The following is a 19,007-nucleotide window of genomic DNA, read 5'->3' on the forward strand; positions in this document are numbered from 1 at the left end:
CTGCATTCAACTCCACATTTTCCAATCTTAAATATTTTCCTTTTTTCATCACTTGGTGCTTAAGGATCCTCTCCTCTGCTACTTTAATTGGCTACCTGTAATTTATTGAGTAGTTACTATGTGCCAGTACTATGCTAGTGAGTTACCTAGATTATCTCGTTAAATGAACCTGTGGGAGAAGTTTTGCTATCTTCACGTTACAGATAGAAACTGAGATTTAGAAGGATTGAGTAATTTGCCTCGTATCGCACTACCAGGAATTGACAGAGTCCCGCACACCAGAGCCTGTACTTTTAACTACTTATCGATGTGGAAGCTTGGAGGCTGCTGCTGACTCACCAGACAGTGCTGGACAGGAGATAGAGTTTGCTTTGGTTTTAATAGGGAGTATGGATTCAGCTTTACTATAGCGAAGGGGAAAATGGAGAATAGAAATAAAGAATTTGACTAATTCACATTGTTACCTAGGATTAGTCATACTTTAAACGTTAATTGAATTCAGACCCAATTAAAGAAATTTAGTCTACGATATAGGTCCTATCCTTACAGGAAAAATGGGATAATTGGAGACCTGCCCCTGATCCCCACAAATATTAGGAAGCCATGGGTGAATTCCCCCATTATTTGGTAATAGAGAAAAGCTTTCTAACATAATGACTCAAAATCCACAAACATTAAAGATTGGTAAATTTGACTTCCTTTGCATAGTTAAAAAAGTGTGAAGACAAACTGCAAAAAAATTTGTAATTTATATCCTTGAGAAAGGGCTAATATTCCTGATATATAAAAAAACTGTAAAAGAGGAGATGACCACTCACTCTGGAAAAATGGACAAAAAATATAAGCAGTTCACACATACACAAAATTCAAATGGCCCCTAAGCATATGAAAGGAAAGGAATGTTCAACTCATAATGAGAAATGCAATAAAAATGGCATTGAGATGCCATTCCTCAAGTTTTGGCAAAAATATACAAGTTTGAAAACATACTCTTGGTGACACTATGAGAAACACTTTCATTTATAACTGGAGGGAATGCAAACTGTTTGATCTCTAGGGTTAGGGGTGGGATTTGGCAATTTTACATTTGACTATGTCCTGTGACCCAACCATCCTGCCTCTGGGGCATCTATCCCTGTGCCAACTGTTTGCAATGACCTCTGGAATACCCCCGCCTGTCTGCACATCTTTGGGGAGTCTCATCTTCCCGGTGGCAATGGGCTCCAGTGCCCTAGGACAGGAGCAAACTTGATGCAAGGAGAAAATTGAAAAGTACCTGAGCTTTGGGGCTTGCTCTCTCCTGATGTGCTGGGAACTCTGAGTGTGCCATGAGAACATAGATGAATGCTAGCTCACCTATTGGAGGATGGGAGGCCGCTCCAGGCAACCTGACCGATTGCCTGCCAACCTCCCGACATGTGAATGAGTCTATCTTGGACGATCCAGCTCCAGCTGACTTGATAGCTGACTTCAGTCACATGAGTGAGAACGCAGAAGGAAGGACCAGGCTGAACCCAGCCAAAATTGCTGACCTGCAGAATCTTGAGCTAATAATGATGTTGCTTTGTGCCACTAAGTTTTGAGGTGGTGTGCTCTATGTAGCGAAAGCTAACTGATATGATACTGAAGATACATTGGCAGAAAATATAAAAAGACATATTTATTGAAACATTGCCTATAATAGCAAAAGAGTAGAAACGACTCCTGTCCACCAGTTCAGGAATGGTTCAATACATTCCTGCACATTCACTCTGTGGAATACTAAGCAGCTGCAATGGAAATCTCTCTTCATACTTTTATGAAGTGATTTTTAGAATATATTAAGTGAAAAGCAGGTATAAAACAGTATGTGTAGTATGCTACCTTTTTTTAAAAAAAAGGAATGACTATTTTTGCTTTAAATTTTAAAAATGAACGAATTGGCAAATAAAAATTCTTTTTTTTTTAAAAGATTTTATTTATTTATTTGACAGGGATAGAGACAGCCAGTGAGAGAGGGAACACAAGCAGGGGGAGTGGGAGAGGAAGAAGCAGGCTCACAGCAGAGGAGCCTGATGTAGGGCTGGATCCCATAACACCGGGATCACGCCCTGAGCCGAAGGCAGACGCTTAACCGCTGTGCCACCCAGGCGTCCCCAAATAAAAATTATTTCTTAAGAGGAACGGGACATGGATGGAAACTGAACTTCACTAAATACTTCTTGTTTTGTAGCTATAACTTTAGAATCGTGGAAATGGTTTGCATATGGATTCATAAAACACACCCATATATATAAAATCACAATAAAATTCATATCTAAAGTGAAAGCAAAATTAAATCAATGACATTTATTCATTTATATATAACCACAACAGAGAAGAAGTATTTCAAGTTTTGTAAGAAGACAGTCCTTTGTCTATGTATTCTTAGTGAATATATCCTAAATTAAAAATGAATTAGGAAGAAATATTGTTAGTGATATTGTTATTCTGAATAAATTATATATGTGTATATATATTCAAGATAAACAATTTTGTTAAAGAAGTTATCAAGAATCATAAAAGCTATATGAAATCAAAGATGCTAAGTAAAATTATAAATTCTAAACATAATTACAAATTTGAATGGGAAATAATGCTATGAAGTCAAAGGCATTTCCTTAAAAAAAAAAGCAACATCTTCTAAAATCATTTTGGGATAATTGGTGAGAAATTTCTTGATGGATCTAGTTGACAATTCAGGACCTCCCCGATGAATCACAAAAAATAGACAGGAGACATCATGCACCTCCTCATTTGAAACAATAAGAAGTACTATCACCAGGGGTCTTTAAACAAACCTGAACCTGAATCTGCTCACGTCTCTAGATCTAACTACTAGTTTGTAGGATGTATAGGCTACAGAGGATGGAATTGAACAACGGGAAATTACAAGACCAACAACCCTGATTCTTGAACAAATCAATTATAAGGAAAACAAGGAGGGAGGGCAGGTGGTTGTGGAAAAGGTGCTTAAGAGAAACATCAGTCAAATGAATTACTTAAATTCTGATTGAAAAAGCAACAACCAAATAAAATGTATTCATTAGACAGTTGGGGAAATCTGAACAGTGATTAGATATTATTAAGCGTGACATGGTTTTGTGGGTGTGTTAAAAGAGTCCTTATTTTTTTGGCATTACATTCTGTATTAGTTGATGTAGTCAAGATAGAAATCACACAGTAGTTTGAGTGGAGAGAGTTTAATATAAAGAATTATTAGTAGCAGGAGATGAACTGCAAAGGAGTAAAGCAAACACTGAAGAATAGAGCAAGGAGAGATATAAGGAGCAGCCACTACTTCCAGGGAAGAGACGGAACACCCAAGGAGGACCCAGGCCCCCTCTTCCACTCACGCTCCGGTGATGAGATCTAGGTCTCCTTGAAGAGGTTGAGTTCGTGGCCATCTGATAGCAGAGCAGTTCACTGGTGTGCCTCAGGCTAGGGGTGAACACCCAGCTCCATGGGAAGATGCCAGCTGGACACTGTGAGACCCCCTGGGAAGCTAGTTAAAATACCAGCAGAACTCACTGAGCGCCACTGGGCCTCCCAGGAGCTGTAGCTGCTTTCGAGGATGGGACAAGCAGGGACAGTGGAACCTCAAAGAGAGGCCCCCTTCTTTTCCAATGTCCCTCTGCTGCCCTCTACAGACCAGGCTTAACATCTTGCTTGCCGGCAAAAGAGAAATATTCTTGGGGTCCAGCTCCAGTATCACACATTGGAGCAAAGAATGTGGATTTGGAGCTGAAGAGTATTAAACTGATAACTGGCACCCATACTGAAGTATTTATGGATGGAATAATAGGACGGCTGTGATTTGCTTCAAAATAACTCTGTGGGTGGGGGTCTAGATGAAACAAGATTATTCACATGTTGATAACTGTTGAAGATACTAGTTATATAAGGTTTCATTATACTCTTCTATTTTTATATATGTTTAACTCATATATATATCATGTATATATGAGAGATATGTGTTTATATATGAAAGAGGTTTATGAGATATATATGTTTATATATGAGATAAACATATAAATGCTTATGCATATGTGTGTATTAATGTATAAGCTTTACCTACTAATTTTTGTTATAAAAAAACTTAAAAATGTGAATGGACACGTTATCTGTCCCTAGGAAGCTAAAGCTTTACATTATAATCTAGCAATCTAGGACTGTTCAGAATTTGGAGGAAGCCAGGTATCAAGACAATATAATCTAAATATGCCCTGACTGGGAAGGTGGAACCGTCCCTCTGACTGGTTAGGAAAGAGAAAAGGATTTTTTTCCTATGAAGAATTTGGGGCTGTGGCTACCAGGCCATATAGGTACAAACATTCTTAATATTGAAAGGGGCCAAAATAATTACCTTGAGTGAGTTAATGGGTGTAAAGCACTTAAAACACTGCCTAGAATGTTCTAAGTGCTATGCAAGTGTCTGTTGTTTTTATTTCATGTTAATGACTTTCCCATCATCACCCAACTTGAAATTTGTCCTGCTGCTGGCGAGGCCCCCTCCTACCCCCCCGATGGAGTATTACCGAGATTCCACATAATCCAGGAATTCAGACCTTGAACTCTCAAAGGAGAGAGCTGCCTTGTACCTAAGAATATCTGTTTTCCTCTGCTTCTTGTCTTTCTAGGGGAGAGGCAGTGGTAGTAGCTTCGATCACAGAGGCTCTGCCAGCCGTGCTGGGGTGGGGGCAGGGGCCAAGGGGTGGCAGTTGCAAAAGTGCAGACAGCAGCAGGGCCCAGCCTGGGGGTGGGATGCACATGGGGTCCCAGGGGAGCTGAGTGCCAGTGGCACATGGGGAACATACGCAGGCACCTGCAGGGGCACAGGGAAGACATCTTGGTGGTGGCAGTGGTGACTCTTGCCACACGGAGACGCCGAGGTGGCAGCTGTAGGAGCTTAACAACCAGTGCGAAGAGGTTGAATGAACCTTGACTGGAGGTTTTGTGGGAGGTGTTTCATTGACCGTCCCTTTGATGGTAACACTGTGTGTATGTGTGTGCGCACACGCGCACGCATGTGTCCATGTGTGTGGCACAAGTGTGCATGTACACATGTGTGTATGGACATCTGTTTGTGTGAGGCAGTGACAACAGGAGGATTCAATCCCCTGGCAAAAAGGAGTCAGACTTCAAATTTAGGTTAAATAGTTAAGCGAGCATTGCCGGGTAATCAATCTGGTATCTATTTTTTCCTTCTGTAGTGGACTTGCATTTCATACACCTTTAATTTACGAGAATTCAAATAAAAGTGCTTGGCTTAACAAGCACACAGCCTACAAAACAATAAAAACCGGATAGAAGTGAGAGAAAGACACCAGTAGTCGTTGTAGTGGTGTACCCACCGTGACACCAACAACCGGTGCTCCCCCGGGTTTGTCTCCGTTCTCGTGTGATTCTCAGAATGGAGTATCTTGCTGCTTTGTGGGCTTCTAGCTCTTAAACACACGAGTTTTGTTTTGTTTTGTTTTTAATAGAACACACACTCTAAGTGCAAACCCGCTACCTCATCTCAAACTCGGTGAAGAATACCAACTTTTCACTCTCTTTTCTTATGGAATTAAAATTTTTGAAAATGATATTTTTCATGTCTATTACATATTAAGTGGAATCATTTGTAAGTGATACACAGTTGACCCCTGAACAATACAGATTTGAACTTGAGGTCCACTTATGTGGGTTTTTTCCCATAAATACAGTATGATACTGCAAATGTATTTTCTTTTCCCTATTATTTTCTTTTCTCTTGCTTACTTTATTATAATAAAATAGTATATAATACATGTAACATACAAAATATGTGTTAATTGACTGTTTATGTTGTTGGCAAGGCTTCCGGTCAACCTCAGGATATTAGTAGTTAGGTTTTGGGGAGTCAAAAGTTATATGTGGATTTTCAACTGCACAGGCCAGTCAGCGCCCCTAACCCCCATTGTTAAGGGTCAACTGTATATTACTGCATGGGGCTGTACCTGCGAAACTATGCTTTCTAAATTAGTTTAAGGGAATTTCCAATAAACTTAGGTGCTGTATGGTTTTACATGCTGACCTTAGCCCTTCTCCCTGCATAAAACAGGACTCCTTTGTACAATTTCTATTATATGTATTGAACCCAAACAAATGTCTCATTTGAGTGTGTTGAATCAGTGTTGCACAGAGGGTGTGTCAAAATTCAATGTTTATCATTTTGTTTCATATAAAACAACAATAACTCCTTAAAATCAGGGTGGTTTGAGCCTTGAAAAGTGAAGAAGTTTAAAAGTGGCATCTGGGGGAAGGAAAGGGATGCTGGAAAGCAACCTTTTTCGTATCTCAAAGGAACTAGACAGTAACGCATAGAGATGTGATAAAGCTGCCATAAGAGCACAAACTTGGCTATGTAAATGGTGAAGCATTAGTTTGGTCTTTTCTGGTCTTAGGCGAAAATGTGAATATTACAAATTACGTATCATGTTCGTGCCATTTGTGCCCATTCCTAACCCCACATTTTAGCTGTGCTGTGTAATGGCTTGAAGCACACATTGATCCAAAGCAGTCTTGTGGCAACTCGTCAGTATGACTGAAAGCTCCATTACCTTCTGTGTGTGTTTTTTCCCCTCATCTCTTCTTTGGAATCATTGATACTTCCAGGGTTTCAGCTTGCCTGTATTTCTTGTTGACTGGAGGCAGAAGAGTCCCCTGGGAAATGACCTCGAGCTGGCTGGTGGCTGGGGAGGATCGAGCTGGTGAGATTGCCTGACCTTGTGTTTTGAGGGGGAGAGGAGGGTGGGTGGAGAGGGCGAGGAATATCCTGAGAGGAGAGGATCTGAGCATGTGGAACTTGACCCGGAACAAGGCCTTAGTCGTCAGGGTGGGAGGAAGTCCTGAATACAGTGCAGCAACTGTCCTGGGAACGCGTCCTTGGTCCTGCCATGCTGGCTGGATCCCGGGGCTAAAGGGGAAGTGCTGATGCAGTCAACAGCAGACTGTTCTGGAGCACTAGCACGTTGCCCTGAGAGTCCTCTAGGGTCAAACACTGCTCAGAACAAAGCACAGGGTGGTGGGGGTTTTTTTGTTTTTGTTTTTTTTTTTTTTACGTACCTGCCTCTCAGGACTTACCTGGAAGTTCAGGGGCTTGCCAACTGGCAGACTGTTTCCTGTTGGGTTCAGGGCACAATGGGTGAGTACGTGCATGTGCAGAGATGTGGTGGCCCCTAGGTTGTGGGGGGCTTTTAGAGCTCTCCCGCTGGGGAACACTTCCCAGGGAGCCAAGTGCCTGCATCAGCCCTCCAGGGTTACACTCAATATTGACTTTTTTGGGTCAATTTCGAATTATCTTCTTACATGTAGCATGGAAGTATATGACTTTATAAAAAGTGGTTTCAAATGTCCTAATATGAAATATATTAATTATGCTTTAAAACTGTAACTGGTCTTATCTGTGGGTGATTTGAGCCTTTTGTGGGGCCTAAGCATGAGTTTCTTGGATTTCCTGTTGTATTTTCTTTAGACTTTAGAATGTTAATGCAGTGAGTTTTTTAAAATAAGAAAATACATTGGAAGATTCCTCTACACTTTTCAAGAGCAGTTTGGGAAGAAAACTAGTTTTCTCAGTTTGTTTTGTGTGATTTTCTGCACAAATGTCCTAAAGCAAAATCATTATGCAATGAAATCCTGAAACCCTTGCTGTCAGTTACTCCCTAGTAAGTGCACAAAATCGAATCCCCTGTTCTACTCCTGTCCTTTCCCTGCATTTTGTATCTAGGTACACTTTGGGAAACCAAATGTAAAAATGTCGTGCTGCAGGATCATTTCCCTCTTGCTCCTATCTTATCTCCTGCTCTCTGCCCCACCCCCAACCCTTGTTCATCCAGTAGAAGTTTTGCAAAGCTGCGTGGTATTTTTGTTTTTTACACTTTACAGGAAGGAAGGAGAGAAAGTCAATTCATAAGAATAATTGGCTGCTTTTCCTGATTATAGAGGAGGGAGAGAAAAAGATGTTAGCAAGCAGGGCTCTATTCTCCATTGCTTAATTCTTACCTCCATCCTCCATCTTTCAGATTGGGGTCAGTTGCACAGGAGGCTGACCCGACCAGCAAGGGGGCTGCCGCGAGGGCTGGGCCTTCTTTGCACTAAGCAAGTTTCAGTCCAGCTCTGAACCCGGCCTCTGGCTGGTCCTGTCTACTGGCTTCTCTTGTTCTTTCTTCCACAATCACACACAGAGGCTTGCTTCAAGCTTCTAGGAATTAATAAAGGAAGAAACAAACATTAGAATTCCAAGATTCTAATTAACTTTGATGTGGATTTCTGTGTAAAGTTGGATGAGTCACTGATTTTTAATAAATGGGAGAGAAAATCTTAAAGATTAATGTAATAGCTGAGAACACAAGAGCTGGAACTTTGATGCTTACTTAATTCTTTCTCCCAACCCCCGTCATTTGGAGAAAAAAAAAAATCAAAGACTTTAAGAAAGTAGGGAAAGGCAAGGGGATTATGCAAATTAAAAGTTCACAGGACTAAATCATTACTCTCCTGCAAATGAGCTTCTCCTTCATGTGCTTTTCAGGAGTGTTTTAGGGTTATATTTGCTGAGGATACAGTCCTGGGGATAATGAGAAATGGAGGCATGGTGAAAAAGAGACTGATTATAAACTAATTGATCTTTCTAGGTACTACAAGAGGTTAAAAAAAGGAAAGAGAAAAATAGCAAAATCTGAGGCCTATAAAAACTTGACTCAGTTGGTTAAGCATCTGACTTCAGCTCAAGTCATGATCTCAGGGTCCTGGGATGGAGTCCTGGTAAGACTCTGGGCTCAGGAGGGAGTTTGCTTCTCTCTCTCTCTCTCCATTCATGTAGTTCGATGGAGCTGACTGCATCCTCTGGCCTCAGCGAGGAGCAGGAATAATCCTGCACAGCTGACAACTTATTCCCCTGCCACCGGTCGGTTCAGTAATGAGCACATGACTTGAGCTGGGCCAATAAGAACCCACACTAGAATGTTTATAGATATTATCGGGAAAATGAAGCCATTTTTTTGCTGGGCTCGCTAAGCCTGAAGCTCCTGGTGACTATATTTTCTCCTAAAGAATCTACATGGAGAAACGCAGAGTTGAGATATGGAGATGTGTCCCAGTGACCATGTTTGAACACTCTCATGTGGCCATATCTGGACTTTGGAGTTCCACGAGTCAATATATTCCCTTTATTGCTCAAATCACTTTGTGTTGGGCTCTTATTGAAAGGTGAGCAAATTGACAGTTCATATTATGCTCCTCAAGGTCATATCCTATATAAGAAATAAGCAGAGTCGCCTTCACATTAAATGTCATGAACATTTTTGTTTCAGGATATTTCTGAATGATGGTACATTACAAGTCAATATGAGTTATGCAATGTCTGTGTCATTGGTTTACGACCTACCTTAATCAGGTTTAGGTCTCCTTCAAAAGCATGACTGAAACCGTGGGTACCTGTTGATCACCCAGTAAGTAGCCATGGTTCTATGAGTGTATGTATGTGTCTGTGAAGGTAAATACAAGGAATGAGAAAATAAAAGCTGAACAAGCTGTTAAAATGAAACTTTGCAAACTGTATCTGCTAATGTTAATTTCTAAGACTTCTTTTCTATAAATTTGCATTGCAAAACATAAGCATTTTTTGTATTTGACTTTTTCCTTTATCCACAGCAAGTGTACAAAGCCTGAAATAGAGGCTCATGTTGAGAAGTCACAGAAAGTAAAGACAAAAGAGAACAGAAAAACCAAATTACGGAGGGCTTTGAACACTGGTCCAAGGCTTTGCCTTTAATTCTATGTGTAGTAAGGAGCCCTTAAGTCTCTTGAATGAGAAAGTTTCTAGAAGATTAATAGGTAGTAATATGCAGATGAGGGTAGAAGGAAAGAGACAGGAGGCAAGGGAAGAAATGACTGGACTAGTATAGTAACTCAGGTTGATGTAAAAAAAACGTGGGGCAATCGGAGTGGAAAGAAAACAGTGGATGAGAAAGGCATTGAGAAGGAGGAGCAAACAAGAGTTGGTTACCCCAAGAATAAGAGGCAGCAGAGGGAAAAGAGTATAAGGTGGGCATATTCTTAGTTTTTAAAAAATAAAATGTTAGTTTGGGGAACTAGTTGACTTGGTGGAGATGCTGCAGGGAGAATAACAGATTTTGTTTTTATACTTACTTGAACCCTTTTCTGTTTAGATGTTAACTCTCTTGGAGATTGAATGTAGTATACAGAATGGGAGGTAGCCACGAGGCAGCCCTACCACTTGAAAAGGGCTCTCCCAGAGCTACACTTATAAAGAGAATTATGTAAAGTAATTTTAAGAGCAATGATCTTTATCCATAACCTGTGAATGTATTAAGTCATCTAAAGAAAGGATGGCTCACTAATAAGGGGGTTGTTTGGTAATGAACTAAACAAAATGGTTAGTCATGGAGACAAAGTTGGAAAGTGCCCAAAACACAGTGTTTGGAGTGGCCTAGGGCCTTACTAGGCAGCTGGTGTGGTTGGTAGATATGACCCAGTGTGATGATGAATGGAGGTACCAGACTTTAACTTCTTGCCACTTTGTAGTTTGTTCTAATTTTATGCTTACCAAATCAATCTTCTAATTATAATTTGACTCCCAATATGGATTCTATGCCAGAAGAAAAATTCCTTGTGAGTAGCAGATCTCTTTTCATTATCTGTCATTAAATTGGTATTCTGGGTAAGAAGCACACGTCACTTCTGAGTTTCCACAGTGTTGAGTCATCATCCTCATGATCTGTCCAACCCTGAGGCACAGGCGAAACTGGGTTTCCCCATCTGTAAGGCTGAGGGCCAGCCTCTGCCTGGTAGTGAACCGCCAGGTCAAGACCTCACGGTAGGTAGGCAGTGGACCTTTCCCCTGGTAGGTTCTGACTTTCTATGATCTCTTCTCCTCAAGTGTGTATACTTTCTGACTCAAGTGTGTATACTTCCTGACTCAGCACACACCAGGCAATAGGAAATAAGTGAGACTAAAGGAATCTGCCAGAGGAACTGTCAGAGGCTGTAAGAAGTAATAACTGGGGCAGTTTTCCACTTGGGGAATGCGAAGTCACCAGCCAAATCCAATTTACTTTGTTAGTTTTCCATGTGTGTTGGTGTGCGTGAGAGAGATCATAAAAGTTACTCTTAATCATTATAGAAAAAAAATAATGAGAAAGCAGACATAAATAAAAACAAGTTAATGTCCCTCTTCAGAGGCAACCGGTTTGCATTTTGGTATATTTCCTCCCCGGCACTTTCATTTTTATTTTAATTTATACTAAATTTTGAAAGCTTCATTATGTGGTTCCTAATTCCACTGTAGATTAGAAATAGCAATTTAGAGAAAGGACCAAGAAAGAAAAGTCATAAAAAGTAGATACAATTTGTTGAAGTGCATAGCACTCTGGAGCCATTTAATGGGCCACAGCCGTGCACAGCTCGGTTACTACTGGGGTCAGTCACTGTATTGTAATTGGTACCATAATAAATTTGCATTGTGATGACCTCAAATCATCATTAAATGCTTCAATTATGTTTGGTAAACTTCTGTTAAAAGTTGGAGATATAAAGAATCCACTTTTGAACTCTATCATTTAAACTGATTAACATACATGAGGAGTGAAGTGAACGCTTAACTATTTACAAACTTAACTATAAAGAATTCTTCCTTTTACTTGGTTTCCAAATACATAGACAAGATGTAGCTAAAACTATTGGTTGCCTTTCTGGCATCCATTTCATCCTGTCCCATTATGTAGCAGCCGTGCCTTTGGTGAGAAGGGCTCTGGCCAGCCTGAGCTAACCATTATGATCACATCTCCTTGCCCCAGTAACTATTTCAGGAGTAAGCCTGGAGCTGTGGCCTAAATTAATGACTCAAAGCATTTTTCTGGATACAGAGACCATACAGAGGTAGGTGCTGACCCCAATTCCTTAGTCAGAACATAGCCCTTAATTTCTGTTCGATGGCTATGGAAGGCAGGCTTTTTTTTTTTTTTTTTCTGTAATCTGAGATGTGCATTTGAGTTCTGGAACTGCAGCAACCATGTTGTTACCATGAGGAAACTCATCTGAGGATTATTATTATTATTTTTTTTTTTTTGGCAGAGGAGATGATTTATTGTATATGTGTTATTCTTGGCCACAACTGAGAGCACAACTAGTCCAGAATGTTACAGGTCCAGGACAAAATGTCAAAAGGGACTTCCCTGGTATAAGCAAGGTGGGTTTCTTAGTGGTGAGTGTGGTGACTGGATGGAGATGGACATTCTAGAGCCACTGAAACAAGTTCTGGAAGGTAGCATGCAGTTAACAACTTGTACCAGTGTCCCTGGCCTCCACCTTTCCATTTTTGGCTTCCATGATCTTTATGGTACAAAAGCTAGTGGTATACTTAGATCTCTGCCCCATCTTTCTTCATTTGTGCTGCAGCCTGTGCATTTGCTCCTTCCTCCACTTGGCTGTCATGGTGAGGAGGTTCTAAGGTGGTGCTAAGGCCAAGAGCCCGAGAGACACAGAGAGAGAGAAGCAGAATCCTGAAATTTATTTTATACCTGGGCTTAAGTCAATAATTTTCATGCATATTTAGGCTACTTTGATTTGTGTGTCCTGTTACTTGTGAGAGAATCTATAAATAATGTTTTTCTTGTGCTTTGTCAGAGACAAAATTAAGCCATTAACATATAAATGTCCAGAAGTTTTGTTATAGGCATGGTCCTAAAGGTCAGGACACCAGTCAGGGCTGAGCTTGAGTAAGGAGATGGCAGTATATCCCACAAGAGCTCTTCAATAAATAAATATTGGTTGAGTGTTGAAGTCGTCAAAATGGGTCAGGACACTCTAGAGGAAAGGACAGAGTAGAGGTCTGAAGACCAAAACTCCAGTTAGAATGAGGAGGAGAAATTAGAATTAGTGAAGGAGGCACTGAAGAGAAAGGGAGAGAGGCAGCAGGGTGTCATATCACTGTGCCTAATGAGAAAGAAATTTACATGAAGAGCTGGTAATCTACAACGTCAAATGTTTCAGAGGCACCAAGATACTCAGTGAACTATGAACTTGGTAATTTGGGGGTAATTGGTGATTTGATGAGATGCCCAGAAACAAAGAGTAAGTGACTATTGAATTTTATTAGGTTCGGGATAAATATAGGGTAATCAAAGTTTACTGGGGACACTGGCCGAACAAAGTATAGAGTCATAGTGACAGACACAGAATGGATTTTCTCTGGTTCTTGCTTCTATTTTCTCTGTAGAAAAACTCAGAGATTTAAAGATTCTTTGTGCACTTCTGGAGGACTCCGGGATGTTTCTCGTGTTGATTAGAAACCATTAGTTGACTCATAGTGTTCTCTCCTCTTCTGGCTCTCTGGGAGACAGGTTGTGTTGGCAAAGGCACAGGGCAATGCAGAGATGACTAAGAGGCTGGCCAGTCCCTCTTAGCATTCACTCTGGGAGATCCGCCACCATCAGGACATAGCTAGTCCTCAGCCCTGGGGCTCAGAAATGTTATTTCGCCCCCATACTGAGATCGCATCATCTCTTCAGGTGGCTTAACATTAACCAGGCTCTCAAAGGCTTGTCTCCTATGGACAAGTTAGTCAAGTTTTAGAGAGCGTTGTAACTGTCAAGAGATAAAAAACCCTGGATTGGCAGAAGATTGGTGAGCAAGGAATCCAAATATTAGGAATGATTTGATTCAAGAGGTGTCCCCCAGCTGGGACAGATTGAGGTTCTCTAGGGATAATGTTGCTAAGAAATTCAAAATGTTAGTGTCCAGTCAGAATTTCTTTTTCTGTGGATAACACTTGCCGAGTTATTTGTAAACCTTGTCTTCCTCTGGGATCCTCCTTCCCCTGCTTACATCGCTGATCATCTTCTCATGTGGTTTTTCTTTCAAACGTGAGTCCAATATACTTGATTAGCATTCTACTTACAATCAAATGCCAATTCTGCCTCCTTCAGACTATCCTCGGTCGCCTTGATTGGAATTTTAAGTGTTCACAAACATTACCTTCATACATTTTTAAAGATAACCTTTGAAGTTTGTTCCTATATATGAAAACACGTATCCAGTGATGTAGATATTTCCTAGTTCATCCCTTCATGCATTCACTCATTCATCCATTATTCACACATTCGTATCACAAATATTCAATGTAAGCCTACTATGTGTCAGGTACTGTGTTAGATGCTGGCCTAATAATGATGAGTAATACAGGCACAGGTTTGCCAACTCAGCTTCTGGGTATGAGTCTGGGGAGACAGCTCCCTCCAGACCCTGGGTGTGATGATATTTCCTGTTGCTGCTGGAGCATGAAACACCCATGCCCCTGGCCGTGTCCACTGATATCCTTCATGATGGTCAGTTTTACTAGTTGATGACTTCACTGCTCTAGTACTTTCTTGTTGCTGGCCTCACTACCTTAATACTGAGTACTGCTTAGTACTGGAGACTGCCAGATGTGGTAGTGAGGCAGCTGAGAGTGGCTCAGGGCAGCGAGGGCTTTGAGAGCATGCATAATATGTACTGAGTTTTTTAAAGATTTTATTTATTTATGTGACAGAGAGACAGCCAGCGAGAGAGAGAACACAGCAGGAGAGTGGGAGAGGAAGAAGCAGGCTCCCAGCGGAGGAGCCTGATGTGGGGCTAGATCCCGCAACGCCGGGATCAGGCCTTGAGCCGAAGGCAGACGCTTAACGACTGCGCTACCCAGGTGCCCTGAGAGCGCCCTCTTCTGATGCTGCCAAGGCTGATGGCTTCCATGTCAACCACTCTACTCTTCTAAGCCTGTTTCAGCATTTCTCATTCTTTCCACCACCCGGCTTTACTGCAATATAACTGGCATATAGCCGTGTGTAAGTTTAAGGTGTCTAATGTGATAATTTGATAGACATATATATTGTGGAATGTTTACCACAGTAATGTTAGTTAACACATCTATTATCTCATATAACTGACATTTTGTTGTTGTAGTTATTGTGACATTTAAAATCTACTCTTGTAACCATTTTCAAGTATATAATACTTGAAATATATTGTTAACTATAGTCACCTCACTGTACATCAGAGCTCCAGAATGAATTCCTCTTATAACTGGAAGTTTGCACCCTTTGACCAACATATCTTCATTTCCCTCATCCCCCACCCATCCCTGGGAACTACTGTTCTACTCTTGATTTCAGACATACAAATGAGCTCATACAGTATTTGTCTTAGTCCGACATATTTTATTTAGCATAATTTTCTTAAGATTCATCCGTATTGTTGCAAATGGTAGGATTTCCTTCTTTTTTATGGCTGAATAATACTCTATTGTGTATATATTACATTTTGTTTATCCATTCTTCCATTGATTGACATTTTGTTTACTTCCATGTCTTGGCTCTTGCAAAAATGCTGTAATGGACATGGGAATGAAGTTAACTCCTTGAGAGAGTGATTGCATTTCCTCTGGATATATATCTGGAAATGGGATTGCTAGATTGTATGGCAGATCTATTTTTAATTTTCTGAGGGACTTGCATACTGTTTTCCATAGTGGCTATATAATTTACATTTCCACCAATAGTGCACAAGTGTTCTTTTTTTTGCTATGTCCTCACCAACACTTGTTATCTCTTGTTTTTTGTTTGTTTGTTTATTTTGTTTTTGATAATAACCATTCGGACAGGTGTGAGGTGGTGTCTCACTGCGGTGTGGATCTGCATTTCTCTGCTGATTAGTGATGTTGAGCATCTTTTCGTGTATCTGTTGGCATTTGGATTTTTTTTTTTTTGAAAAAAGCCTATTCATTCCTTTGCCTATTTCCAAATTGGATTATTTGACTTTTTTTTTTTTTTTTTTTTTTTTTTTTTTTTGCTATTGAATTGTATAAGTTCCATATATACTTTGGATATTAACCCTTTATTAGATATATGTTTCGTAAATATTTTCTCCAATTCCATAGTTTGCCTTTTCATTATGTTGATTGTTTCTTTTTTTTAAAAAAAAGATTTTATTTATTTGAAAGAGAGAGAGAGTGAGGGCATGAGCAGGAGGGGAAGAGCAAGAGGAGAGGGAGAAACAGGATCCCTGCTCAGTTACAATGTGGAACTCAATCCTGGGACCCCAGGATCATGACCTGAACTGAAGGCAGACACTTAACCAACTGAGCCACCCAGGCACCCTTATGCTGATTGTTTCTTTTGCCGCACAGAGCTTTTAAGTTTGATGTAGTTGTTACTTGCTTTTGTTGCTTGTGTTTTTGGTGTCATGTCCAAAAAATATTTGCCAAGGTCAATGTCTTGGAGTTTTTTCCTTATGTTTTCTTCTAGGAGTTTTATGGTTTCAGGTTTTACAGTTAAGCCCTTACTCCCTTTCTAGTTAATTTTTGTGAGAGGTATTAAGATAGGGGTCTAATTTCATTCTTTTACGTATGAATATCTAGTTTTCCCAACACAATTTATTGAAGAGACAATCCTTTCTCCATTGAGTATTCTTGACTCCCTTTTCAAGTATTAGTTGACTACATGCACATGGGCTTATTTCTGGGCTCTCCATTCTGTACCATTGGCCTATGTGTCTCTTTTTATTCCAGTATCGTATTGTTTTGATTACTATAGCCTTGTAATATAGTATGAAACCAGGAAGTGTGATGCCTTCAAGTTTGTTCTTCTTTCTCAAGATTTCTTTGGTTACTTGGGTCTTTTGAGGCTTCATATATAATTTTAGGATTATTTTTTCTATTTCTGTAAAAAAAATTGGAATTCTCATAGGATTGCATTGAATTTGTAGATTGCTTTGGATAGCATAGACATCTTAACAAAATGGACTCTTCCAACCCATGAATATGGATATCTTTCTATTTATTTATGTTTTTTTCAATTTCTTTCCTCAGTGTCTTATAGTTTTTGATGTACGGATCTTTCACTTTCTTGGTTTAATTTATTTCTTTTTTTTTTTTTTTTTTTAAAGATTTTTTTTTTAATTATTTATTCGACAGAAATAGAGACAGCCAGCGAGAGAGGGAACACAAGCAGGGGGAGAGGGAGAGGAAGAAGCAGGCTCATAGCAGAGGAGCCTGACGTGGGGCTCGATCCCATAATGCCGGGATCACGCCCTGAGCCGAAGGCAGGCGCTTAACCGCTGTGCCACCCAGGCGCCCCGGTTTAATTTATTTCTAAGTATTTTGTTCTTTTTGAGGGGATTGTTGAATGGGATTGTTTTCTTCATTTCTCTTTCAGATAGTTTATTATTAGTGTACAGAAACACAACTGATTTTTGTATGTTGATTTTGTATCCTGAAACTCTGTTGAATTTATTGATTCTAAAGGTTTTTAGGTGGAGTCTTTAGGATTTTCTATATACAAGGATATGTCATCAGCAGACAGAGACAATTTTACTTTTTCTTTTTAGTTTTGGATCCTTTTACTTTTTCTTTCCTAATTGCTCTGGCTAGGATTTCCAGTACTCCGTTGAATAGGAGTGGTGATAGTGGGAATACTTGTCTTGTTTGTAATCTTAGAGAATAAACTTTCAAACTTTCACTGTTGAGTATGATGTCAGCTGTGGGATTATTATATATGGCTTTTATATGTTGAAGTATGTTTCTTTTATAACCACTTTGTTGGGAGTTTTTATCATGAAAGAATGTCGAATTTTGTCAAATACTTTTTTGTATCTATTGAGATGATCATGATTTTTATCTTTCATTCTATTAATGTTTGGTTTGCTAATATTTTGTTGAAAATTTTGGCATTATTTCTTCAGGGATTTGGCCTATATTTTTCTTGTAGTATCCTTTTCTGCCTCTGCTATCAGAGAAATGCTGGCCTTATAAAATGATTTTGAGAGTGTTTCCTTATCTTCAATATTTGGGAAGCATTTTGAGAAGAATTGGTATTAGTTTTTTCGTTCATTTGTTCGTTTGTTTGTTTTTTAATGTTTGATAGAATTCACCTGTGAAGCCATCTGGTCTTGGGTTTTTCTTTGTTGGAAGAATTTTTATTTCTAATTCAACCTCCTTACTCATTATTGGTCTGTTCAGATTTTCTATTTCTTCATGATTCAGTCTTAGTAGGTTGTATATTTCTAGGAATTTATCTGTTTCTCTTAGTTTGCCCAATTTTTGGTATATAATTATTCATAGTACTCTCATAATACTTTGTATTTCTGTGTTATCAGTTTTAATGTCTCTTCTTTCATTTATAACTTTGAGTGCTCTCTCTTTTTTTCTTGTTTAGTCTAGCTAAGGTTTGTCAGTTTTATTTATCTTTTAAAAAAAAACTCTTAGTTTTGTTGATTTCTTTCTATTATTTTTATTCTCTATTTCATTTATTTCTGCTCTAATCTTTATTATAGCCTTCCTTCTGATAATTTTGGGCTTAGTTTGCTCTTCTTTTTCTAGTTCCTTGAGATTTAAAGTTAGGTCATTTATTTCAGATATTTCTTTTCTTTCTTTCTTTCTCTTTCTTTCTTTTTCTTTCTTTCTTTCTTTCTTTCTTTCTTTCTTTCTTTCTTTCTTTTTCTTTCTTTCTTTCTTTCTCTTTCTTTCTTTCTTTTTTTTATATAAGCCTGTACTGCTATAAACTTCCCACCTTGAATGGCTTTTGCTATATCCCATAAATTTTGGTATGTTGTGTTTCCATTTTTGTTTAAGATATATTTTTATTCCCCTTTGATTACTTCTTTGACTCATTGGTTGTTCAGGAGTGTGCTGTTTAATTTCCACATGTTTGTGAAATTCCCAGTTTTCCTCTTGTTATTGATTTCTAGTTTCATACCATATGGTCAAAAAATGTACTTGGTGTGATTTCAGTCTTTTTAAGTTTGTGAAAGACTTGTTCTGTGACCTAACATTTGATCTATACTGGAGAATGTTCAGTATGCATTTGAGAAGAATGTGTATTCTGCTGCTGTTGGATAGAAAGTTCTATATATGTCTGTTAGGCCCATTTGGTTTAAAGTATAGCTCAGGTCTAATGTTTTTTTATTGATTTTCT

At 39.3% G+C, this 19,007-nt stretch overlaps 1 long non-coding RNA gene across 1 annotated transcript in view; it reads left to right on the top strand.

Moving 5' to 3' along the window:
- Positions 1–6,870: 6,870 nt before the first annotated feature.
- The window catches only part of LOC109489419, a 101,318-nt gene continuing 89,181 nt past the window's right edge, over positions 6,871–19,007 (top strand). The window contains exon 1 of the long non-coding RNA XR_004623543.1: positions 6,871–7,186. This is a non-coding gene — a long non-coding RNA (uncharacterized LOC109489419). The remainder of the gene's footprint in view (positions 7,187–19,007) is intronic.

Source organism: Ailuropoda melanoleuca, chromosome 2 (genome assembly GCF_002007445.2).
Source record: "Ailuropoda melanoleuca isolate Jingjing chromosome 2, ASM200744v2, whole genome shotgun sequence".
Lineage (NCBI taxonomy): Eukaryota > Metazoa > Chordata > Mammalia > Carnivora > Ursidae > Ailuropoda > Ailuropoda melanoleuca.